Below are 27,663 nucleotides of genomic sequence, written 5' to 3'. Positions count from 1 at the left end.
TGCCAAGCAACTCACGCATTGTATATATAGAGGCCTCATAAAAAATGGAAACTTTTTGACCTGCAAATAGATTACCTAGATACTTCTATCCATATGGTTGATTGTGGCTTTCTATGTTAATGAATTTTTGGATTATACTTTATTGTCCTATGTTTTACAAATACGACTGAGTATTATGTTATCTTTTATGTTTTATTTTATTATTATTATTTTTTTTAATGCCTACTGCATCTGATATTCCTAAGTGGTCTCCCATCCAAGTACTAACCAGGCCCGACTCTGCTTAGCTTTCGAGATCAGATGAGATTGAGCACGTTCAGGGTGGCATGGCCATAGACTTATGTTTTAAATATAACTAAATACAATCATAATAAATAATTAAAAATGGACCTTTACTTGCTGACAAAGAGTTAATATCCAAAATTTATAAAGAACTCATATAACTCAAGAACAGAAAAACAAACAATCCGATTAAAAAATGGGCAGAAGACCTGAATAGGTATTTCTCCAAAGAGGAAATACAGATGGCCAATAGACATAAGAAAAGATGCTCAAGGTCATAATCATCAGAGAAATGCAAATTGAAACTACAATGAGATATCACTTCACACCTCTCAGAATGGCTATCATCAATAAATCAAAAAGCAACAAGTGTCGGTGAGGCTGTGGAGAAAAGAGAACTTTTATGTACTGTTGATGGGATTGCAAATTGGTTCAGCCACTATGGAAAACAGTTTGGAGGTTCCTTAAAAAATTAAAAATAGAATTATCATTTGATCCAATGATAATACTTTTGGATATTTATCCAAAAAAAACCCAAAACACTAATTTGTAAATATTTATGCACCCATATGCAGGATTCACTGCAGGAGTATTTACAATAGCCGAAATATGAAAGCAACCTAAGTGCCCATCAATAGACTATTGTATAAAGAAGATGTGGTACATATATACAACGGAATATTACTCAGCTGTAGAAAAGTAAAATCTTATCATTTGCCACGACATGGATAGATGTACAGGGTTTTATAATGAATGAAATAAGTCAAACAGGGAAAGATAAATACAGGGATGTAGAGAAAGAAAAGCTTTAATTTTTTTTTTTTAAATGGACCTTTAAAATCACACATAAAAAATTTCACACTATTGTACTATCAAAGTATATGCCATTTAATACTTCATGTATACAAAACGACATTTATTCATAAGAGAAAAAAGTATTTGTTTAAACAGTGTTTTGTAATTTCTTATGTTGCTTCATGTAAAATGCAGTTTTAAATAACCAGAATACATGGAATATAAAGCATTATTAAAGGATAGTAACTTTGATAATTATTTGTCAATCTTAAGTATAAGTTTGCTTGTTTCTTTTTCCCCCAAAATATATTGAAGGCTCTTATATACTGTTAAAAACAAAACAAAACAAACAAACAAAAACAGTGTTCCCCTAGGGACTAGTTGTAAGACTTCACGGCTTTGCAGCTTGCAAGTGTAGAGGGTGCTTTAAGTGACTCCCCAAAGAAATACTTTAGTAATGTTCCAAAAGCAGTGTTTTCTCAACAGGGAATGGCTTGGATTGCTGTAAGAGCTGGTGTTAGTAAAATTGGGTTCGCTTAGCAAAACTGTCAAGTAGCCCCTTTCCATCATGATTCCCTTCTGAATATGGGAACTACATTTCCTGGAATAGGGAATGCTTCCATCTCCACTGACCAAATGTTCTCAATTGTCCATTTCTTACTCTCTGCTTTGTCATGACCAAACGCTAGTCAGGCTTCTCTCCTCCCTACAGGTCTCTGAATTCTAAGTGCTTCTAAGTCTGAGCACGAGCCAAAAAATTGGAACATGCCTTCCTTATCAGCTTGTCCTAGAAATTAACTACAGCAAGAGACTATTTCTGTCAGACCCCACTGATAATTTTCCCTTGCTTGCCCAACTTTCTCTTATAAATTGCTGCTAATATTTGTTACCTGTCCTCACCATATAGAAGAAAAGCCTTTTTCCATTTGGTTTTAAGATACTTGTAGATTTTTGAGATAGAGGCATTCTTCCTTATAGCGCTCTTTCTCCTAAGTATTTCCATATTTAGGTTTGATTCATGTTTATTTGACACCACCCTGTGGCTTGAGTTAAGATGCAAAAAAGGGGGCAGAATACAGCCAAATGTTTGTTCTGACAAAAAAATCCAAGGCCATTTTCACTTATGTGCCCCGCTGCTTCTATCATCAGTCCCTAATCCCTAATAAGGAACTGAATCCGTAATAATGGCAAAAGACTTCCATCTAGCCTGGAGAGCTAGGTCAGGAGGAGAACTGCCCAGTTTCTCTCCATAGCAGCAGTCAGAGTAAGGATCCATTTAACAATGGAAAGTTGTGGGAAAGTCTTAGCCAAACCGTGCTCTTTTACTGTGGTCTTTCTATCATGGATAGAAAGATAAATATACCATCCTATCTCCCTATTATTCTCCATAAATTGAGGTGTTGAAGAGTAACAACAACAACCTCACACACACACATAAAACAGTTTATATCAAGCTTGCATTTATTAATTTGCCGGGAAATATTCACATCACCCTAGAGAGAGTTCAGGAATTCTCTCTGACTGTGCAGTGTAGGTGTTGGATGTAGGGCCAAAACAAACAGTTATAAGATTTTCAGACATTTTTGATTGGTTACTAAAATAAATCTCTCTTTTAACTGATCATTTTTTTTATTATGAAATATTTTGGGTGGATATTAAATCGAGGCTCAGTTTTTAACAAGTTCTGGAAAGATTTAAGGCTCAGATAGGCAAAAACTTTTAAGTAGAGAATTTTCTTACAGAGGTTAATGCTATTTCTCGGAGACATTAATCTCTAACAGAGTAAATGAAATGTGCTATATCACTTTTCTAATACACATATGATATTAGAATGATAAATGATAAAATGTGTATTAGAAAAGCGGTATACTAGAAATATCAGAATCCTACATTGTCAAAGCTCCCCACTTCCATGAAATCTTAAAGAGAAATATGTATTTAGGATAAGTAGGTCGCTTTATTAATTGAAGTCGAATAAACTAGGATTAAGATCTTAAAATGTTTCCCAATTTTTAAACACAAACCCCAGTCTTAACATCCATGTTGGTTTGGTAGAGCTGCCTTAACAAAGTACCAGTGTATGGAGATCTTTAAACAATAGAAATTTAATCTTTGAAAGTTCTGAACATTAAAAGTCTAAAATCAAGGTATTGGCAGTATTGGTTCCTTCTGAGGGCTGTGAGGTATTATGGAAATATAATTCAAAACAAAATCCTCTTCTAACCCAGAAAACTGCCCCGTAAAGATAGTGCAGAAATAGTTTCATTGTTAAAAGAGCACTAGGCAGAATGGGATGTTCTAACAGGCAATCAGCTGAGGTTGCAAAGACAGAAATCTCACCCTTTTACTTAGGCAAGCAGATATAACCCATTATATACATAATCTCAAGATAAGTGATGATTAGTCCTCAAGGAAGCAGACTTGATGTCACCATTTTTTACACATAGTTTATCCTAGATTCACATAGTAATTGGGATGACCTTCTCTGTTAGCTGATTGACTTTAGAAAAAGATAAGTCAAATTTCTCATGTATTTATGACAAGAGACAGTTTTGCCATGTGGAGCAAGGTGCCCATAGAAGTTAGATCCCTACCCTCTCACAGAAACTGGGAGATTCGGGTGCTCTTTCCTGATTGGATTTCAAAGAGTTGGCTCCCAGGTCCTTAAAAAAGGACAAGCTTGGTCAGAACACTGGCAAAAAGCATATTTAGTTTCTAAAAAATTTACATACATTTCAAAGAGTCAAAGAACTTGTACTTGCATGTTTTCTATAGTAAATGCTCTAAGAAAAGGAAAGTGGAGAACACTTTTATTAATGAGAATTAAGCCTCTTATTTTTAGTTTTTGTTAGTTTTTACAGAGGGACGGATCTGTTCCAGGCTTCTCTCTCTCCCCCTCTCTCTCTCTTTCTGGCTTGTAGATGACCTTCTTTCTCCCTGTTGCTTCACATCATCTTCCTCTATGCTTGTCTGTCTCTGTGTCAAATTTATCCTTTTCATAAGAGCATCAGTCATATCAAATTAGGGCCAACCGAGTGACTACATTTTTACTTCTTACCTATATAAAGACCCAAAGAGAATCACCAGTGACTGGATAGAATTTCTGATCAAGTAGGAAACAGATACACTTCTTTAGCACATTTCTTCAACCACAGAAGTACAGGAAGGCAAAAACAGTGAGAAGAAGGAAATAATACCACTGCTATTTACATGGGAGTTACCACTTTCCACAGGCCTCCTGCGTGAGAGGAGGAAGGAAAAAAGTTCTTGACATTTTAATTCATTATGATTTTATCAGCTAGAAAAATTAGCTCAGTTAGAGATAAAAATTTAGAATTTACACCTGAAGGCTATTATGACTTTCTTTCTTTCTTTCTTTCTTAATTTTATCCTATGGATAGTGTTAAAATTGCAGATAAACTTAATTGGTGAAATGTATGCTAAGAATTTTAAAACAATGCCCTCCCCTGAAAACTGTTTACCCTGAGGCAAGTAACTACTTGTTAGAGACTAGTGTACTTGTAACCCTCTAAGAAAAAGATTTGTATTTCTTAAAGGAATATGAATCTCCTCGCTGTTTGATAAAACAGATATAAGAAAATACATCTATTATCAACCACAAGAGTCCTGGATCTTTGTACAGATATCTTAGTAGCGAAACATTGAAATTTCCTATGCCAATCCAGTCTCTGGTGGTTGAGAGTACCAGAATGGAATATTTTAAACTTACTAGAAGAACAGTATGTCAACTAAATTTGGGGCTAAGCCACCACTCACAGAGAATCTGAGTCTGTGTTTTTGTACTAGATAAGGGGAGTGAGAATGGAGAACAGCTCACTATTTCAGCAGCTCACTATTGTCTTCCAACTGTGTGATTTTGTCAAGAACATAGCAAATGGTCACATTAATTCTTTTCTTTTGAAGCCTAAGATTTTGGCTAGCCAGTGCCTTTAGTTCAAAACCTTGAGTAGCAGGATTCCCACCCAAACAAGACCTTAGGGGAATGTCAAAATCAAGAATCAAGTAAAGCTGTAAATACAGTGATAAACCAAAGTAAACATAAGTGAGAACCAGGGTCAGAAAAATTAATAAATTGTAGGAGATAGAAGGATATACAAGCACTAAATGCAAGTGTTAAAATATGTAAACCAGGGAATAGGAGAAGAAACTAGCAGATTGAGAGCAAACAAAAAACATTCGCAATGATTCCTAAAAGAGGTTATTTCTACCAAAGTTCAAATGGGAAGACAAGCATATGCTTGAGCTGTATATTTATTTAATTTTAAAATTTAACTCAATATTTGCTAGCTGCTATGTTGTATATGGATAGATGACAAAATTCAAAGAATTTGGATTAGAATATTAAAATATTTTAGATTAAATTAAATGCATCAAAATGATATACTAATTTCATCATTGAAAAATATTTTTGAATCTAAATTAAGTATGAAGTCTCACATATCTCACATAAAGAACAGAATTGACATTATTAACATAATACAGTGTACAATTAGAATATATTATTGTATTAAAGGTAAATATACTAAAGCAAAATGTTCTCTTTCAGATTCTGTTTTCTGGTATATATATCAGGTATAAAATGGCACAATATATGTGAAAAACACAAATTCAGAAAAGAAGTAATAAGCAGTCAATAAGGTACAAGTTTCACTACAATGAATAATTTTAACAGAACAGTTGTTCGGCAGAACTCAGCAATCTGATTACATGTAGTATATCAAAATATGTTGAATAATACATCGCCTAATTTCATTCGCTCCAAGAGCATGATTAAAAAACACACGATATTTATATATAATAAAAATTATCTATTTAAAAGACTAAGATCTTAATTAATTTACTTGAATAGATATCCATGATTAATTATTAGCTGGAAAAAGTATGTCAGAGGACAATTTTATTAAATGATACTCTGACTTTGTAACACATGTATAGGATATATATACATAGGTTGATACATACATATACACATACATATAAATATAATTATGACTTTCAATATAGAAAATAATTTCTGAATCTAATATGTAGAAATATAAAACATGGTCCAGTTTTAAATAGATGAGATGGTAACTTTATTGGCCTTCACTTTCCTGCAGAGAATTTTTTTTAATGGTCTCTAAGGAAAGATAATAATGCAGTATCCCTGAGTAACTCATCTTGAGAGAGCACAAGATTATAGTTTTTAAATGATAATGAGTTTAAACTGAATTTTGGCACAGTAGTGAGTTTGCAACATTTCATTCTTTGTCCTCGCTTCAATCTCTGTTTTGAAAAGGAAGCGTAAGACTGCTAACAGCTGATATTGTCAGAGCAAATAATGGTAATATAGACATCTTTTCTGTGGGATTTTGACAGAATGTGTACCATGGAAACAATCTCTCAGCAACAAAATCGTCCAAATTGGGAAATCATCCCCAGGTCTACTTACCCTTTATACTTATATTTTTTGTAATTTTTTTAACCTATTTTAATTTTCCCATTAAAGAAACTCTAGGGATAAAAAATCTATGATTGCCTTAATACTGTATTTTATTTGAATTAGAAAATCAAACCACAGAAATCATGCCTTTGAATGTTGCCTTAGAAATAATCAAAAGTAGCACATATAGCTGAGATAGGAGGAAAGCAGGATTCAGAATGCCCGTGTATGTTGCCCAAGGCCAAGCAGCTAGTGACTGGCAGAACCTCCAGGGAAATGCAGTTTCCTTATGTCTACAGATATTCTATGTACTGAGTTTAAAGTTGACAGTGGGATAATTGTGAGCAAAGTATGCAAGGTTCTTAACCTAACTTGGAATCTCTAATAGGATAGACAGTAACCTAGCAAATAATCATAGAAATAAATACATGTAAAATACCACAGCTCTGATGAAATGGCATGTGTTGTAATCATGAAATTATCTAAGAGGAGGAGTTGATCATTTCAGTAGATCAGAGAAATCTTCTCTTAAGATGTGACTTTTAAATTAAAATTGGAAAGAGCGGTATAATTTCACAAAGTAGAAGGATATGTGAGGCAGAATGAAAAGTGTCCCAGGCAATGGAGACAACAACTGAAAATGTCTTTGAAGAGAAGCATGCCACATTTGCAAAATGTAAAAAGGACAGATCTGCTGGTATCTAGAAAGAATGAGAAGTGTATTTGAAGCAAACTGGAGAGGCATACAGGAGTCAGACCTTCTGTGACCTGTTAAAATATTTAAGAGCAATGAGAATGCATTGCTTGTTGTTTTTAATTTTATTTTTAAAGATATGAAGTAACATAAATATGATTTTAATTTTTTAAAAGTAATTCTTAATGCAGGACAAATAAAAGGATTTGAAAGAGGCCGAGGTGCTTGGAGGCAAAATAAAAGGCTATTGATGAATTCCAGGAATGATATGGCAGCATCTAGGAGTAAGATGGTAGTTTTGCATGTGAAAGAAGTAGACACATTTGAACGGTGTTCAGGAGAAAAAAAAAAAATTCACAGAAATGTGATGATGGATTAAGTAATGAAGACTGTAGAAGAGTGTAATATTGTGGTTTCTGGCTTATATAACTGGTGGAATCAGTTGTCATTTACTAAGATAGGGAATGATAGAAGAGAATGATTCTTGAGAGTAGGAATATCATAACTTCAGTTTGATCTCACTGAGTTTAATTTTCCTTTAAGTTAGCCAGTAGGTGATTCAAGTAGACATATGGGTTGTGTGTCTAGAGCAAATAGTGTTTTATGGTAAAGAATTTTATATGTGGAAGCAGTGACAGCTAGAAGTAAAAATAATAATAATAATAATTAATTTTGACAGACAATATAAACCTGATATTAAAATCGTGTTCATCCCAAGCCAATTTAATACAATTGCCTCCTAAAATCCACTTTCAAATATGACTGTTATAAAAATGAAAAATACCTCCTCTTTTCTAAAATTACTGCTAATCTTTAAATTACTATTTAGGAACATTTTGAAATTGTAACTAAAAATTTCGATGTAATTGAAACAAAACAAATAGTGGTATCTGAATAGAATACTATTATATACTTATAGTTCAAATATATGCCAAAATCAAGCCATTAGCCAAGACAAGGACATTTGATTAATTTGTTTTATCAGTAAAGATTTAGGCTTCAGAACCATTAAAACATTTTAATTACCCCAAGTGAATTCTTTAAGACATTGGTGCTTATACCCTAGATGTCAGGGAATGTAAATAGTGCAATTCGGAATTTTTCCTTTAGTTACTATATCCTAGGAATTGTCTTATATGTAAAGTTTATGATGAGGGCTTTAAACTGTATCTCTTACTAAGACTTTATCCTTGTGTAAGTATCATTTGTTCCTTCAATAAAACATAGTGAAGTGATATTATGTGAAAAGCGCTAGGCATACCCTGAATTCTAAGGCAAGAGTTCTTACCTTTTTGAGGTACTTACAATCCATCTGAGTGAGGCCACTTTAAAACTAAAGTGTCGGAAAATGTTATGGGAAGAGAACAGGATTCAGAATCAAGTAGAAGCTCAAAGTTAAGTGTGGTCAGTTCTCCTTGGAGGTGGGTGTTTTATCAGGGTGAAAAGGAGTAGTTCTCTTGCTTCAAACAGAAAAGGTTGAAGTATGAGTTGATGACACAGAGGCACTCTCAGATTCTTATGTCACATCTCTCTCCAGTATCATTTAAGACTTCCCTTTCCTGCCTTGATCCCAGATAACTCAGGCTGTTTTTCCATTGACAAAATGGAAGCAGTGAGAAGATCACGTCTACATGCATCTACTACTGTCAAATTTATCAAATCTTTCCAAATCTATATCCTTGTCTTCTTATTGCAATGCATACACTGTTGGGATTCCTTTCTAAGGCAAAGGGATCCACTTGTGATTTTGATCTTTTCTCTTCTCTTTGCCTTCACTTCAGAAATTATCTCATTTTCCTACTTCCTGCACCAGCATGTTTCTTTCTTTGAGTTATTTTCATCAGCACATGCCCTGGAATTATTATCTTCCAACTTCAAAACTGTCCTTTGACTCTGAATCTTTTCCAACTAACATAAAATTTATTGGCTTTGCTCAGTTTAAGGAAATTATTTGAATTTTTAAATTCTCTGCTTTACTCCTCCCTTTTTTTCTTTCACAGTACCTCAGACATGATTAAAGTCTCTTGCCTCCACTGACACAGCCCTTCTCAGGATCACTGATAAAGCCTCAATGCCAAATTCAATGGACAGTTTGAGAACTTCATCTTTCTCAACTATCAGTAGCATTTGAGAGAACTGATCTTTATCTAGATAATCTTATACAGCCTCTAACTTAAAATTTGCATGTATATATATATGCTGCAAACTCATCTCTCTAGCCTATATCTTATTCCTTAACTTCATAAAAGTATCTCCTCATTTTTTTTGCACTTGGATGTCTAGGAGAGACTTCAAAATTAATGTGCACAAAACAAAACTCTTTCTAATCCTCGCATGAAACCAACACCTTCTGCAACACTTCAGTCTCAGTCAAAAGGTACCTCCATTCTTCTACTTGCTTAGACCAAATCTATGGAATCATCTTTGAGCTTTCTCCATTATATTTCATATTCCAATACATCAATAATACTATTGATTGTCCCACTGAAATTTTATCCCTTGTCTGGCCACTTCTCACTATCTCACTGTGACAATTGTTGCCTATGACATCAAAAATATATCACTTCATATCACTTTAAATTCTTCAGGGTTTTCAAATCTTACTCAGACTGCAATCCAAATTCTATGTGATAGCTTTCTAGGGTGTACAAAATCTGAACCACTGTTATAACCTATAACCTATCTATTACCTCTTTCCCTCTTTCTCACTTTTATTTTCTCACTCTCATTTAAATTTTTTTGTTGTCCCAAGCAAATTTCTACCTCAATGATTGTGTTTTTTCTCTCTGCCTGTGAAATATTCCCCCAGAATTTTCAAGCTCTTTTTATTTTCTTCTAGTGTCTGCTCAAATGTTACCATACCAGGAAGCGTTTTCCTAATATCCTTATATGAAATAATATATACCCAACTTAAGAATAGTTGTCTTGCTTATTCCACTTTATTTCTAACATTTAATCAAATCTCTGTTAATTACATTATACTCATGTATTTTTTTTGGTCTATTTCTGTGTTCAATAGAATATGGCTAAAATGAAATTGTCTGTTTTACTCACAGCTGTATCAATGATGCATTAATTGGTGCATAGCACATATTAATCCTGTAATATTTGCTAAACAATTGAATAACTGACAGACTGAATAAATAAATGAATGAATAAGTGAAAGGAAAACCCAGAGGTTATGGAAAACCTAATGTGCCTAGAAATATGTAAGTTTTAAACTACTACTTCAGAATATACTTAGAATTTGTTCTGTGTTAAAAAAAAAAAATTTAACATAGTTACTATTTTTCTATGTTCACCTTTAAAACGTTAGTACTCAATGTTATTCAAGGTTTCCTGAAATAAATGAGTAATTTTGAGTGTCTATTATGTGCTTAGCATCACATTAAGCAATTGTTGTACAAAATGAAAGAAAAATAGACATCATTGATTTGGGAGAACAACCATTATGCAATACAGAAAAGTAAGTGCTGTGATTGGAGAGTGTAGTTTTAAAATACAAGTAGCAAAGACAGTTCACGTGGTCTTTATCAATGTGCTTAAAGCACCAGCAGGACAAGGTCATCAGTTAAAAAATATTTTTTAAAAAAATTTTGATGCTAGAAAGGGCTCCAAAAAGTTTTTAAAATGGCCTCTATCAGCTTGTTTCTTTAAGTGACATAGATCATAAAAGTCTTTAACCACATTTTTCTAAGGATAATCCTACATCTTTACTTTTATCACCATGCATTCAGTATGAGAGCCTTTCGTTTAATGTTTATGACTGCATTTATCTAAAAACTGGGAGCACTATTGAATGTTGATAGGTAGAAACATCTGCCAATGCAGATCTAAGATTATCTTATACCATTTAATTCTACATGTGCTGGACCATAAAAATTAAAAGTGAAAGTGTTCTTATTCTAGTTCTTACTTTCCCTGACACTAATGGTTTCTTTGATCTTACTCAGCAGCTATAATTGGGACACTTTCGAGTGAGATAACCAGGAGTTTCATTGAGAAGGGAGTAATTTTGTTTCCTGAGGGTATGATTATCCTTTTGGTAATTTTGCAAGCATCATTTTTTAATTCAAATATGATTAGTGGATTCCTAAGAAAAATATATAATATTTCTACTGTGGAAAAAGTAAATTAACTGCCCTCCAAAAGTAAGTTATAAAGAGATCACACTACATGGTAGAATATCTAGTTTTCATTGATGTTAGTATTATAAAAAATGAGATGGGAGCATTAAAAGAGAAATGAGTCGCATTAAGTGGCAGAAGCTGAATCTTCAAAGAACAAAATAAAAGCATGAAAAAAGAGAGCAAAGGATATAGAGAGTTTATAAATTTTCTCAGTAAGTACAGTGAAGCTTTCGTAGAATTATCCCTTTTTACACATTGGATCATTTCAGAGAGAAGGATTGCTTAGAAAGCATGCAGAAACAGGCAAAAGTCAGTGGAGGAACAAAAGGTAATTTGAATGAGATGGATCAGAAAACAAAAAACAAACAAAAACTTCTAAAAATCTATCTCTAATACAGTCTTACAAACTACCTATGAATATCTTGACAGAAAATTGAATGACTACACTTTTAGTATATTGCTAATACAGGCGTTTTTTACTTATGCAAAATGTATAATATTTAATGTAATGATATAATGTCTAAATATACATTTAATTATAAATCAAATTATTTTTACCACATGTATATTGGATAAATCATATAATATGTTTTGGTTGACACAAAATGGAGATGTGTGTCAGTGGAACTGTAGTAAGTTGAGCAAATTACTTTGTGTTATTATTTTCCTTGTTGCCTATAGTTGTGATGGAATAAACATTTGATGATGAAAAACAGCTTAGTTTTGGTATTGTAACATTTTTTAGCCATGGAATTGTTGATTAGTTCAATTTAGATTATTTTTTTCTATTCTTTCTGTGAAATTATTTTTAAGTATTAATATTTATATAATATATAATATAACAATAAAAAGTAATAAATATTACTTTTAAGTAATTATTTTATGTGCACAAATTGTCAGGGTGTCATCTGGAAAGACAAATGTGGAATTTCATTGTAAACTTTATCCAAGTGTTTTATTGTAACCTTGATTTAAGTGTACACAATAAATTGTACAGTGTTCATTAATATAGCATATAGTTTTAAGAATTCAGAAGAAGACAATAAGAATTTTGGATGATAATATCAAGAGAAATATTACAGATTCTCATAATCCCTTTTAAGAGTAATTACCCTAAATGATATTATGCATAATATTGCTGAATTTATGCCAAAAAAAAGCTGAATTCACATGAGATTGAAAATGATTCATAGCTGATCTATACAGTAACTTTATACATTGGGGAATTCTTTTTCTTTCAGCTGAACTTGGAAAAATGTCTTTGTCTTCTTAAATAAATACATTAGGAACTTTTACTTCAACAAATAGCAACGAAATCCTGTGAACCTCAAGGGGTTCTACCTTTGGCTTCCATTCTTTCATTCTATAATGCAATGTAATTTCACCATGAGCCTCTGATAAACTCACCACATGGGAAAAGGATGAAATTATTCTAATCAGATATAGGAAAATATGACTATGGCTTTTAGTTTTCAGAAACATAGATCTCCTAGGTGCTAGAAAACAAGTTTGCCCTTACTAGAACTTCTTAGTATCTTCCCTTCCTGTCAATATGGTCTCACAGCAAAACTGAAAGTGTATCAGTTCAGAATTATCCACATTTTCACTCTGCTTGATCCTTTCAAGACTTAAGATAATTGTTGTGTGATCCTTATATGTCCAGAAAGAGGATAAATTGTATATCTTTATATCGAGATGTAAAATATAATTTTATTTATTTTTACAGAAGAAGAGAGCAACAAAGACCAAAGTTTCTCTGTCACCAAGCATAATACAGCCCTGGACTACATCTTACTAGAAGGCTTGGAGTAAGTGTATACTACCTCCTTTGTCCCCTACTTCTGTTTCTGCTATCAACATTTATAAGCAGAGACAAGTCAGTCCCAATAATGCTCACCTTCCAGATCTTTGAGTCTAATTTTATGTAATGCTGAAAACATAGAAATCATTCCAAAATAATTATGGTTAAAAATACCTCTGCTATTGAAAATTGCATAACCAAGACTGACTGCAGGAAGCATCTACAATAACCGAACTCAGCCCTTTTTCCAGCTTGGCAAACTGAGTGAATGATCTCAGTATGGATCAAAATCAGAATGATATAAATGTCTTTTTATAGTTATAAATGAGGCATATATTGGAAGAGAAAAATGTTCTAAGAAAAATTTAGTAGAAGCGTTGGTCCCTAATTCTGATGTTCAGATAAAGAATGCTGGCTGAGGAACAGCAGAATGGATAGGACATTAAAGCTTTGGCTGGATGTCCAGATAGAATTTATTAAGTGTGTGATATTCATCTGAATGGCGTGACGATTCCAGTTCCCCTAAAGATGACATTCAGTAAATGTTCACAAATCTAAAATTGCTCCTATTCTATATTGGGAAGACATCTAATATATAAACTAAATTTATGTTCTTTTTTCTTCCAAATACATGTTTTTATTTTTGGGGGGGGTATTGTCAATTATATGTTTTTCTAATGAGTATACTTGAATGAAATTATTTAATAATCATCTTTCTGTGCTCATAGTAAAATTAGTCTATAACAGAGAGATACAGAAATAATTTGATTACTTAAAAAAAATGGGATTTATTTCTCTTTTATGTACTAAGTCAAGGTCAGTATTATAGTTGGCTGACAGCTCTGCTCCGTGGAGGCATGGTTCTGTTCTCTCTAATATCCAACTCCACAAATTCTGACAGATATTTAAAGCTGGTTTATCTTTCCATCATAAACAACTATATTTTAACTTATTTAGAAACTTTTTTTGTCTTTAGACTTCATTATTTAATCCATCCTTAAGGAAGCAGATTTTGGGGTTTGACTAAAATAAACAGTTTAGAACCTGTGATTGCCCTCTGATAAAATATTCTTGGATTATTATATAGTGGTTACATCTTCAGAATCTGAGGCAGACTGCATGAGGAATATGTCCAGCTTTGTTATTTATTAACAATGAGAATTTAAGCAAATTATTCAATCACCTGTTTATTTATTCATATCAGAAATGCATGTAATAATAGTCCTACATCAATAATACATTAAATCAATTAATAAATTTAAAGAGCTTGGAGGAATAGCAAAGCCACAGTAAATGCTCAATAAGTAATATTAAATATTGTACATTAAAATAATATGTACCTTGACGTAAAGTAAGGAATAAGTAAGGTATTGTCTTTTTCGTTTGCTGTTTTATCTCTAATGCCCAAAGTGCCTGGTAATAAATTTCAAGGCATTCCACTAAAATATTCTTACATCATTTATCTATTTGTTAATATAAATAACTCAATATTCAAAGTATGGTTTGATGTAATCAATACAGAATAGCATTTGCAAACTAACATACTGGGATGAATCTGTCTAATCTGTATGCTGGATGTGCTACTTCGTAAAGTTTATTGAACCTCCGAGTCTCATCTTATTGTAAAATAATATTAATAAAAGCGCATCTCTGAAATATTATTTTAGGATCAGGTAATATGATGTGCCTAAAGTGATTAAGGTTCTGCTTAGAAAAATGATAAATATATTACTGGCATTATTACTACTGTTATTTATGACTTACGATTCAATAATCATTAAAAGTATAGAGTTTTTCTTTATGCTATAATTCCATTAACAGTCACTAGGCCTACTTTATCCTCTTGTTGTTTTGTCTTTCATTAACTTTTAAAATGCTTGTTTTCTCAGTAGACATTTTTTATACAATTTTATATTCCATCTGCTCCCACTGGCATATAATTGCAATGAATGCCAACTGGTGATTCATCCCAGTGATTTAAGAAACAGTGTTCTTTAGATATAAAATCAAGTAAGCCATTTTTTTTTCTGAGATCAATTACTCATGTCTTTCATCCTTAAAAGAGAGATTTAACAGGGCTGCCACTGAGTAACCTCTCAGAAACATAGTCTCCTCCAATATCTTCTTCACTTAAATGAATTATTTTTTTGACATCCTGTCCCAGAATAGCAATACTTCTTTCAGATATTTGTTACAGGTCCTCTAAACACAGTTGCTGACGAAGGTCTTCACAGATTCTTTTATACTTACTTCTTTCATTCACAAAGGATAACAAGTAATCTTTGATTTTATTATTATTATTCAAGGCATCCTATTAGTGGAAACAATCTCTTTGGAAAAATTGCTATCACTCATTTAATTTTCTCTCTGTAGAATCATTTTGAACACCTGACTTCTGTAAGGTAAGGGTTATCTTGTCTGCTCTACTCTTTGAAGACAAGGAATATTCATCCCACATATCTTCATTCAGGTAACCAACAAATATATGTTAACTAATTCCAGAGTGTTGGCATGTGCTATGTGCTAAGAATAAGTGAATAAGTAGGATTCGTTCTGTGTTTTTCTGGAACTACCAGACTAATATGGGTGACAGCTGAAGATGAATAAAGGCGAGAAATGTAGCTAGTGCGCTTAAAGCTTATAATACATGGATGTACTTTATTAAATTTTGAAAAACAAAGGGATATGTTTACATCTTACTCAGGATATTAATTAGATTGACTTTTGAATTTCTTAAATGCCCCTCAGTTTACTTTTAGTCACTATATTTTAAATGACAGCCTATTACCAAGAAATAGGAGTAATTTATTTCAGAAATATAGGATTCTTCTCTCTCATATTTTCTACTAAAACAGTGCAAAGATGAATGAAGTATAAAAACTCACTAAATTATCAAAAAGATCACATTTCCTGAGAATTTATTAACTTTAGACTTCAGGAATCCAATAGTCTTTATATTTCTACAGGTTTTTTATTGCCATAACACTAAAGTCTAAGAATTTTTATGTTTTTGGTGTAGTATATATATATTTTTGGAGTATGAAAAAATTTCATAATCTTTGACCTTCCAAATGTTTTATAATAATATACTGTCCATGTAGGTTAATTTCCTACTTTCTTGATTAGTCAGAATGTTATTATCACTAATATAGAAAATTATAGTTTCATCACAGATATATAGAATTGGCAATATGTTAAATTTCCAAATTTCTTATGAAAATTTAAAATATTGAATTTATACAAATTGACTATTTTGGTAATATTACCTTTCAAAAGTAATTTAAAATCATTTCTCTTCAGATTTTTTTTTATTTATAATTGGTATGACAATTTTTTTAAAGTCTCTAAAGCAAATCACAGTCCTATAACATATTCAGGTGAGAAAGAGATACTCTCTGCCTTGAATTATAAGAATGATTACCACAGTCAGGTCTTTTGGAAAGAGCTGACACATACGATTATTCAGCTTGCTCAGACTCCCCTTAGGAGATTCTTAGGAGACCTCTTTAAGTCAATTGAGTGATCTGCTGACTGACGAGCTACAAGGAGGGTATTAAACAAGTTTTGTACAAAGCACAATGTTTCCATTTGCTTCCAAATTTTAAGGGAGGTATTATATGGAATCTCCAGGATAGAATGAGTATGGCTGTCTCTCCAATATGCCTGAGCATGTGTATAAAGTTGGCTCTCGACTGAGAGCTCAATGTTTGTGGAAAATAATAGGGAAATAATGTTTGCATCTGTAGGAATTCAGACTCTTTTTGGAAACTTGTTTTAATTTCTGTGGTGCTTTTAATTTTTTTGCTATTAATTTTAGTGGTGCTTCTTAGCTTTAGGTTTCAAAGGTTGTCATTATCATTTATTTCACCAGTAATGATGTTGTAGACTCTTATGAAAGTAATACAGAGAATTGAGCAAAATCATATACATTCTGGAGCCAGAGTGTGGTTTTGAATCCTCAGTCTTCTTTCTTTTAGTTGTGTGACCTTGAAAAAATAATTCTCTATCATTTGTTTTCCTCAACTGTGGAATACAAATAATAATGATATTAACCTCAAAGTGTTTTCAAGGGTAATAAATGTATTCACAGACATAAAGCACTTAACATGATTCCTGACACATAAGTTCACTCAGGAAATATTGGCTTTATCTGTACAGAGTGTTTTGGATGTTGAGTGGAACTGACACTAAAGTCTCATAATATACAACCCTGATGGTTCTTTTCTATTGCCTCATCAGATCAATTTTCCAAGCTTCTTTGATCTGCTCTATTTTGATCTGCTCTGTGCTGCAGGATGCTAAAATCTAGACTGTGCTCCTGGGCTTTCTTGTCTTCTAGTTTCCCATGGGGTTTAGCCAATGGAAAATTCCAGAAGTAAATAAAAGAGCAAGAGGAGAGAGAAGTCAAAATATTGATGACTTCTTCTCCTTGTCATGGTGTGCTATTAGACAGATGTTTCTACCCACAGATGCTGACTAGGGATCCTATTCCAAACTTTATTTCTGTGACATTACTCTTCTCATTATTTTTGGACTTGTCATTTGTCACTGGATACTTCACTCCCCCTTGTTGGTTCTCTTAACGCTGTCCATTCTTTTGTATAGAATTCCTTTCTTCAGTTAAACACATTGAACACCTTGAGTATAACATCTTTCTTGATGAATTAAATATAAGACAAGAACAAAAATGTGTCATGAAAATAAATACTTCTTTGAGACTCACTAAGAAATTCCTGAAATTTCTCTGCTCTCCAGTCACCAAGCATAGACTCTTGACCTAATTGTATGTGCTTAAGATTACAGAGAAGCAGAAGGATAGTCAGAGGTTGAAAAGGATTACAGTTCTGGAAAGTTGTCTGAAATAGCTAGAGGTTCTTTTTTATGAGTATGATATCTTATCCTACAGAAGCCTAGCCAGGCTTGTTCATGTAGGGAAGAACTATCTCTCAGGGCAAGACAGAGCTGCAAGTCTTCTTGAGGTATGGGCTCAGAACTTGCACTAATAACCTCTGCCATATTTTATTAGTTTAAAGCAAGTTGAAATGTCAGCCCAGATTCAAGGCATGAGGAAATAGATTATAATTTTTGATGAATGGTGTAGAGAAAGTATGTCCAATTTTTTTCAGCCTACTGGAGTTCTGCCATCCCAACTCAGGTGAAGTGTTGTTCCAAGAGAATCAAACATAATTCATACAAACAGATTAGGGATATCTAAAGAAATAAAGTTTACTCCTTTTCTATCTTTAACTAGATGCTTACTAAACTGCTGAATAGGCAACTTGTTCTATTTTTGTCATCAAAGTAGAAAGAAAGAAAAACCAGAACAGAATACCTTTTTGGGAATATCTAATGTGTCTTGTAATTTTGGATGATGAGGAAAATTCTGGAGGTTTTTTCCACTACTGTTTAGATGGTTAAAGCTATGATACTGAAATAGCCATGATAATGGGGTAAAAACAAATCATGGAATGACAGTGTGCCTGCAGAAAAGAGGGAGGTTATTTCCCAACTCTTCAGTCCTGCCTGCCTCCTTACATTCTCTGTGACCTTAGAAGGCAAAGGGAAGTATCTTAGAACTTCTGAATTTCCATGTGAAGGAACACAGAAAACACAGATAATTTGTTTGGAGTAAAGAGACTAATGATCACTAGAAAATGAGAAAATTAATTTGTAAGTGTGAAGACAATTGGTCAAGATAGTAAATGATACTACACAGAAAGTGACTCTGCCTAAAGACAAAGAAATGATATTTTCATAAATACTGTTAAAGTTTGATAGTAATTTTTCTCTGTTGTCTTTGTAAGTGTTGTCTTGAGTTTTTTAATCCTTTATGCTATCAAAAATTTAATATTTGGACTAGTGTTATTAACACAAAAAAGTGACCATCATTGGTTTAGTGGGTATATGATTTTATGTTAGACGTTGAACTGGGAAGGAATCTTACTGTCATCTTTGCTCAACTAATTTCTAACACAATGCGTGGATCATACTAAACACTAAAACACTTGTAGAAGACAAAACCATTAAACATTGTATCCTTATGAAATTCTGCAGCTTAGTATAAAACAGAGTTTAGCAAAATGGCCTTAATAATATTTGTAATGTTTACATGCGCAAATACTTTTTTAAAATTTTCCTTTGAAACTACTTATTAGATGCTAATCAAAATATAATAAAATGTATATGTTTAATTATTTTCCCACTGGAAATTTTATACTTGCTCCAAAGAGGTATCTAAGAAGTTTCACCAGGATTTTGAGTCCAGACTTCATTTTTCATCAATGTATTTGACAGAGTCACGTTATATGCATATACACGATTCTTTTTAATTACAAAGAGTTTTAAAGTTGAAGATTTCTCCTTTAGCTATGTATATTACTGAAATGACTGATGAAGATGGATACATGACAACTCTAAAAATGGAAATGATAGAAAATATAATTTAAATAAGATAAACAGGATGAACCAGGGAAGGGTGTGTATTCTCTCTTCCTGTTTACTGTCTCTGTGGCCACTTTTTCTCCTATAAATATGCATTGATAGGCTTTGCATTCATTAAAGACATTTGTCTAATAAGATAATGAATACTATAAGCTCACATGAGAACTTTCATATGAGCATATTATTCCTTAAATCATTGTCCTCTTGGTTCTCAGCAGATTAGAACTTATTTCTTATGGTTGATTTTATTCTCTTTGGGATTTAATTTTAAAATAAATTTTAATGAGGAATAGCTTTTCCTCATAAATTGAAGAAGAATAAGGATGAGCTTTCTTTTATTTTTTCTCAGATCATAATTCTACTTTTAAAAAAATATAGAAAATGCAATTATCCTTTGAGATTTGTAGCATATTTTTTAGCTTGAGGCTTTTTTGTTGTTGTTCATTTACATTTACTGCTTTCCTCATGGACCCCTCATAGAAATCTTTAGAAAAGAGTTTTTATCTCAAAGATGAGCAGAATTTTCTCTTAATCTTAAATTCACATCCTTGAACCCAATTCTCAAAGGTGTTTTTGCCACATATGCAGTAATTTATCAAAAATAGATACCTAAAATTGTTAAGTACACATTCGTTTTCCTTTTGAAATATTATTTTATTTATAGACTTTTGTAGCTTGTTGGCATGAATATTTATTCTTAAAAGGAAGATGCATATAGAATTTAGAGAATAAATAGACCACGTTTTTTGTTAAGCTGCTGAAAATAACAACAAATCATGCTAATTGATTAATTTGTTCATAAATGAACTAAAAGCAAGCAGTTTAGTTCTTTTAATTTCAACTGAATTAGAGTTGATTTTTAAATAAAATATTTTAGGAATTCAGATCACTCTTCCATTTAACATAGATTTGCATTTAAATATCTTTTAACATTGTTTTTAAATTATTTGTTATTCAGTGAGTAAAACTGATGGTTATTGCATTAAAGTTTTAATGAATAAAGGTTGAGAATATTTAATATAATTTCATGATTATAAGTATGAGAGTAGATTAGTAATGAAAAATGCAGAATATGATCTTTCATTATAGCTGGAAGGTTAAGGAATTAATTTTACAGACCATGAAATAGAAATAACTTCTCTACTATTTTATTAACCAATGCTTAGATCAGTATAATCAACTTTCCTATTCAGAGAATGTCTATTCTCTTATTTAGTGGCACTAGATCTAAATTTCCATCAGTGCATTAGGTTAATATAATGCAATAAATAATACCCAAGTAAGAAGTAGATCGTATTACATGATTATTTCTTGATAAGATGCCTTACACCATTAAGCAAATACATTAACAGTTCTGAATCCGAAACAAGTGTGAATTTGTTAGCTACAATTTTTTTATAAGTTAGTTTATTAACACAATGCTACCAATATAGGAAACCATCATTCACCAGGAAAACAATGGCAATATTTAGAATACTGAAAGCTTCACAAACAGTTCTTTCCCATTGGTTGTGTAAGTTATAACTCAAAGTATAATCTTTTCTATAAAAAGCAAAATCTAAAAGTACAAACACTCAGATAACACATATGGACAGTCATCTAAATTTTCAGAATAGTTACGTAGATGCAAACAGTGACTGGGGATTGATATATGAACTTCTGTTTAGCACAGTATATTTTCTTGTTTTACACTTGGTAATGTATAGAGATTCCAATAACTAAAAAAATGTTAGAACACTCTAGAAAATATTTGACTTTTGACAAATTTAAACTTATTCTGGGGAAAGGGTATGTGGGGCAGAGGGAAGGGCCATCAAAATTCCCCTCTGATTCTCTTGTGTAATTTGATTTAATTGGATACACGTGGCAAAACAAAAATAAACAAACAACAACAAACAAAACAAAGCAAAAAAACTAACAAAAAACATGCATTTTATTCATTGGTCAGAGAAAAAAGTAATGAGATTAATGATACCATTACTCACTTCTCTATTCTTTCGTCTTACTAAGATGTTTCCAAGTTCCAGATTGTCCTCTAGAATGAATGTGGCTAATGACAAGTATGATGTTCAATATTCTTTCTTGGAATTAGACTTAATTGCTGCTAGGCCCCATCCTCATTTGCTTGTTCTCCAGATTAATTCAAAAGTGGTCTTTTAAAAGTTTCAAAGAAATACAGGATGTAAGGTCTCACTTCTGACCTTAAATCTCTGTTGTTTAATAGTGCTTCCTTTGCACGATCCTGTGCAGAGCAACAAAGCAAGCTGCCCACTCTTACCTTTCTTCAAGGCGTGAATACAAATTTACCTGTTATTGTTAGTTTTAACAGATGAGTCAAAATAAGCTCAACTATATTTTAGTTTGAAAGGAAAAGCAGACTTTTGTAATCCTGCACACACTCCATGTGACTTATATTCTAAGGCAAAATAATAGTATATAAAATTCTGTGGGTATGTTTCCCATCAAAGATTAATTTTCTCATTTAAGGAGAAATAAGCAACAGAAATCTCTTCTGTATTGCTGCATTTTAGTTTTTACAGTTAGCAACTCTTTTTTTGGGCATTTTCTTAACATTTTTTATATGTTTACATTAGTAAAAATATTGATTATTGGATTCTTTTCTAGAAAGCAGAGATTACATATGTTGTTATATAATAGAAAGGACAACAGTGATGGAAGTCTCCGTTGCTCCATCCAGGGTATCCTTGACATTCATGTCATTAAAGATGATAATGAAGCATTCACTCCATTTCTGGCTCACTGTAAGTGCAGAGTAAATCTTTGTTGTGTGTACCCCACTGAACTACTTGTTTTATACTATGGTAGAGCATAGATTTTTAATATGTTGTCTTAATATATTGAAGTTGTAAGTTAGCTTTTGCTATCTATTATTAGATATTATGGCTTCAGATTCAAGTACCGTCCTTTTCTAGAAACTGTTTGTGTAATTTCAGACCCTTTTATTTACAAGAAAAATATTTCATTTTCTTTGTTTTTTCAAAACCCCAAATTGTTATTAGATATTTTATTCTAATTTTAAGGAAATTAAATTTGACCTATATTATCTGATGCAAATGCTTAAACAGTTCCCAGCTCAATTCTACTACCATATATTCAGTCTCATAAAATAATGACACGTTATTATATATAATATAGGGTACTAATTAAAATCAGAAGCTACTGAGTCAGGTTGCCCTTTAAAACTTTGCTTCACCTCTTACTAACTTGTGATCTTATATAGGTTTTAGTTCCCTGTTATATAAGGTGAAGACAAAAATAATACCTAAGGAAAAGACTTCTGAGATTTAAGTGAATAATCCTTGTGAAATGATAAATACAAAGCATGGCATTTATAAGCATTCAGTGCATGCAAATGTAAATTTATTCTCCATTTATCAACCTCCTTAAACTTTCAATAGCCAAATATGCACCATACTATAATTAAAATCACAAATATGTTCCAAATAAAATATTGCATTTAATAAATGAATAAAATTAAATTTTGAGCAATTTCATAATGAAAAGAATCATTAGGAAATATCTCTCAAATACTATAAGGATGAGGATAAAAAGGCAATGAAAAAAATTTATTTTAAAATGTTTATAAAATCTGCATGTACATATTATTTAAGATGTTTTTAGCCTTACCAAATTACCATTTTTTAAATATCAAAAACTGAGCTATACTTGTGTGTTATGATCACTTGCTCAAGTAGATGGACTCCACCCAGAGTTTGATTTGGATGTGGGAACTGATGATGCCATGCAATCACACCAATAGGGTAGGGAAGCTTTGTTACTTACATAATCGACATCTCTGAGGAGAGCAGATCAGACCTCTCAAGCAAGTCTAAAATGGCTAGAGAAGGGAAAGTAAGGAGACTTGACCTCGGTTTTTATTATGTTTAGGGGGCTGAGCTGGGTTAGAGTTTGCTCCTGTGGGCAAGACTTGGGTGGTATGAATGTTCTGACTGTACCCAAGAAAGGAATGCGCAGGCTTTCTTATCAGTTTCTCTAGATATGGGGCTCAAGGAGAAGGAAGGTGTGAGGCTTTAAAACTATCAGCATTCAAATATCAAAAAATTATGTCGGTATCCTTATTATACTGTGACCTTAAATTTTAGTATTAAAATTGACTGAGTTTAATTAGGAGTAATTTCTCTACATATTTCATTCAAAGATGGCTTTGGTTTTTGCTGGATATAGTAATTCTCATTCTTTTTTGTGTGTGTGCCAACAGCACCTGGGCTTCCTAGGTAGTCTCCCATCCAAGTACTAACCAGGCCCGACCCTGCTTAGAGCTTCCAAGATCAGACGAGATCAGGCATGTTCAGGGTAGCATGGCTGTCGACTCATTCATTTATTTTTAAAAGATATCATTGTAAAACACATTTGAAGCCAAAAATACTTTTACTTTTTTAAATCTTTATATCATTTCCAAGCCCTAATCACAGTATTTTATCTTTTAGTTACATTTTTTACGTTTTATCTATTTACAAAGTTAATAAATCAATTAATAATTAATTTCTATAGGATCCTTTCAATGAAGTTTCTTTGTTGATATAGCATCCTGAATAAAATAAATCATAATTTGAAATAATACTTTTTATTAAAATCATACTTTTCTCAGTATACTAATCCTGTGCTTAATAGAATAAGGTACCAATATGTTTCCTATAAAAAATAAATTTTAAAATTAGTACATCACAAACTGAGACATTCATGAAAAGTTATTATTAGAGTGGTTGTAAATGTTACAAATATACTCTGATAATTGTAATTTTCAATTCAAATATATGTATAGGCAATATATATTTGATTTGCTTCCAACTGGTGTCATATAAATATGGTTCTAGATCATGTAGAAGTTGATTATTAAGTGAATGTGAGGTACTGAATTTCTAAATATATGAATGGTATTAAATAAATTTTGTGAGGATCTATATACTGAAAAGTAGTATTGAATAGACATGATGAAAACAAATAGACAAAAATGATATGTTTATATTCATCTCAAGAATGTGATCATTTGAAAATGTTTTTCTTATAATACATATATGAAGTTATTTATTAGTATCAGTAATAATTGTACACTAAATTTATAATAATTAAAAAGCTAAGAAATAATATTTATAATAGCATTTATAAATTTTTAGAATTCTGGGCAATGTTATATAACAGGAGTTACAAACTCAAGTGCCCAATGCCTATGAGGATCAAGGAGTTCATATAAATTAACGAAACAGTTAAGTGTCCATAGGAGAAACTTCTGGTGACCAAAGAGTTAAAAGACTTTGAAAATACTAATGAAACTTCAGGGTACCAAATACATCTAGAACCAAAAAAATAAAAATAAATGAAACATTAATAACCAAGGAATATTTTTTTTTTGTTTTAAAATATAGTGGAATTATCATAATAGATAAAAATAAGCAGTAACATCCTATGGGAGATATATAGACCAAATCATCTGAAATGTCGTGGGGAGGAGGAAGGAAAGCAAACCGAAAGTACTTGACATGAGCTATGGGACTCAGGATTCCAACTCTGAAGGACAGATTCAGGAAATGCCCAGGTTGACGAAGTGGGGAGGTTAATGGGGATGTACTTGGCAGAGAGGGCAATTAGTCTGTCTCATTGGAGAGGTTCAGTGCCTGAAGATAAGGTTGCTTAAAGATGAAATTAGATCTCTGCTTCTTTGTGCTTCTGAATCTCAAGATAGAGCATTTAGATGATTGACAAAGAGTTTAGAGCTGAATTAGTAGAAAATATGCATAGAAAACCAAGCAAATAATAGCAGGGAAACCATAAACCATATCATATTTAATTTTGATTACATTACAATTAATTAATGTGAAAACAAACCCACATATTTCTGGAAGCTATTTATAATACATGTTATTGAAAAATGATTACTATCAAAATCATATGATTATGTGTTTAGAAACTATAAAAAATTTTAAAAAGGAACAAAATAAAAATACATAAAAGAAAACTATCACAGACATGAACTGACAATTTATTAAATTAACTGAGTGACATATAAGTATAAGGTGAGTGCATAATCTCATTAGTAAATTTTTCAAGAAAATCCTGGGGGAATGGAAACTTTGTAAGTAAAATATATTGACTTTTAAATGCTGGCAATAATATGGTGATTTTTGTCCCAGTTTTTAACATTATATATGCTAACACTATTCTGTCAAACAACAACAAAGACTGCAAGTCAGAAAAGACCCAATGGCTGTGCATGGATGTTTTGATTATACAGACTTAAAGAGCTGGTGTTTCTATTTCATATAAACTATCAATATTTATTCTTAGAAAAAGTTACACATTATTACTAAAATTTGGAAAGCAATTAAACATATTTTAGTAAAAAAAAAAAAAAATTAGTGTTTTTAGCTAGCTTTTACCCACATTCTACTACCCAAGTATAAAAAATTAGTGGGCTAAGAGCAGTCCAATTGGAAGATTACAAAAATAATTAAAACTTAAGAAGAGAAGGCTATTATTTTATTTATTCTTTCTGTTTTGATTCTGACATTTGGAATTTATGGCCTGAAATCTAATAGAATGCCATTACCATATTCTTTTAGAAACCAAGATCATTGAATGATATTTCAGATCAATATGAGGCTTTAAAAAAACTGGAAGAATTATTTACACTTTTCTGTAATTTTGAAAAGACTTTTCAGGTAGTAACTTAATTATTATTAACCAGAATTCAACAAACAGTACTTGGATTTAACAGTTTAGGCTATAATCAATACTGTGTTGAAGGAATGCTCATTGTTATAAATTTGAGCACATTTTTTGTTTGTTTGTGTTATTTTAATTTCCTATACATTTATTATATTTTACCAAATTAAGAAAAATGTCATATCTAAATATTGAGCATATCATTTGACATTTGGCAAATACTTGCTGCATATCAACGAGGTATGAGGCACCAATCTAGGCACATGGTATATTTTAGTGAATATAATAAATGAAAATCGTGGCCCAAAGGGACAAACCATTGTTGGAGGTGGTCATTGAGAGAAAACAACCTCTGGTTGACATGCAGACTGGGCCTGGGCAATCATAGTCTACTTATTCTATCCTCTGTCCTTGGGATGTACGTTCTGCCATCATTCTCACACTAGCTGTTTTAAAGATGCAACCTTGAGACAGTAAGATGTGAGAACATTTGGACAGTATATGTGACTAAACGAGCTAAGATCTTCATATAAACTTTTAAGATTTTGGCAGGTGGGTGCCAAGATCTACTTGTCTTGGCAGGTGGGTGCCAAGACAAGCCTCCTACATAAATCTCCTTGCTTATTAAACCTGCCACCTACCAATCTGGAGTGGCCTGCCTCACCTTCTATACACATGCTCCAGTCTGCAAACCAATAACTATTCTGGTAGAAATAGGCAGGCAAAAAAATTAAATGATAGATAAATTATGTATCATATTGAATGGTGATATTCGTTGTGGGAAATAATTATTTTAAAATAAATCAAGAAAGGAGAAATGGATTTGGGTGATTGCAGTTTTAAATATATTGTTTAATATTGTTCTCACTTAGAAATGATATCTGAACTAGGACTTGAAGGAAGTTACACAGTTAATTTCATGAATATCTGGGGGAAGATTGTTCCAAGGAGAGTGATCAGTTCAAAGGGAAAATACTTAGCATTTTTAAGGAACAACAAAGAGCCTAGAATAGCTGAACTAAAATGAGTTAAGGAAGAGGAAGAGAATAACATCAAAGAGATAATGGTAACCCAATCTGGTAGATCTTTTGTGAGGACTGACTTTCACTGTGAAGGACAATCAATGTTTCTAAAAGAGAAATGAGATGCTCATACTTACCTACAACAACAACAACAACAACAAGAAATCAAATAATTTTAAGCGCTCAGTGTTTTTTCTTTTTTTTTAGCATTAAATTAAATCTTTGATATGTGTTAGCTATTGGTGGTAAAAATATTAAAATAGTATTAGTTTTCAAAAAAATTTACAACATAGTAACATTATAGAACATAAAAATGCGTGTTTATGAGTTGTTAAGTATTTACTATTTAAAAA

The 27,663-nt window shown here is 32.0% G+C and overlaps 2 pseudogenes; both read right to left on the bottom strand.

The window, feature by feature from the left end:
* Positions 1-219: 219 nt before the first annotated feature.
* LOC120586392 (uncharacterized) lies at positions 220-338 on the bottom strand (annotated as a pseudogene).
* Positions 339-23,817: 23,479 nt separating this feature from the next.
* Positions 23,818-23,938, bottom strand: LOC120586414 (uncharacterized; annotated as a pseudogene).
* Positions 23,939-27,663: the final 3,725 nt, after the last annotated feature.

Source organism: Pteropus medius, unplaced genomic scaffold, assembly GCF_902729225.1.
Source record: "Pteropus medius unplaced genomic scaffold, Ma_sr-lr_union100, whole genome shotgun sequence".
NCBI lineage: Eukaryota > Metazoa > Chordata > Mammalia > Chiroptera > Pteropodidae > Pteropus > Pteropus medius.
The sequence above is the reverse complement of the archived record's forward strand: the minus strand, read 5'-3'. Positions and strand labels throughout refer to the sequence as shown.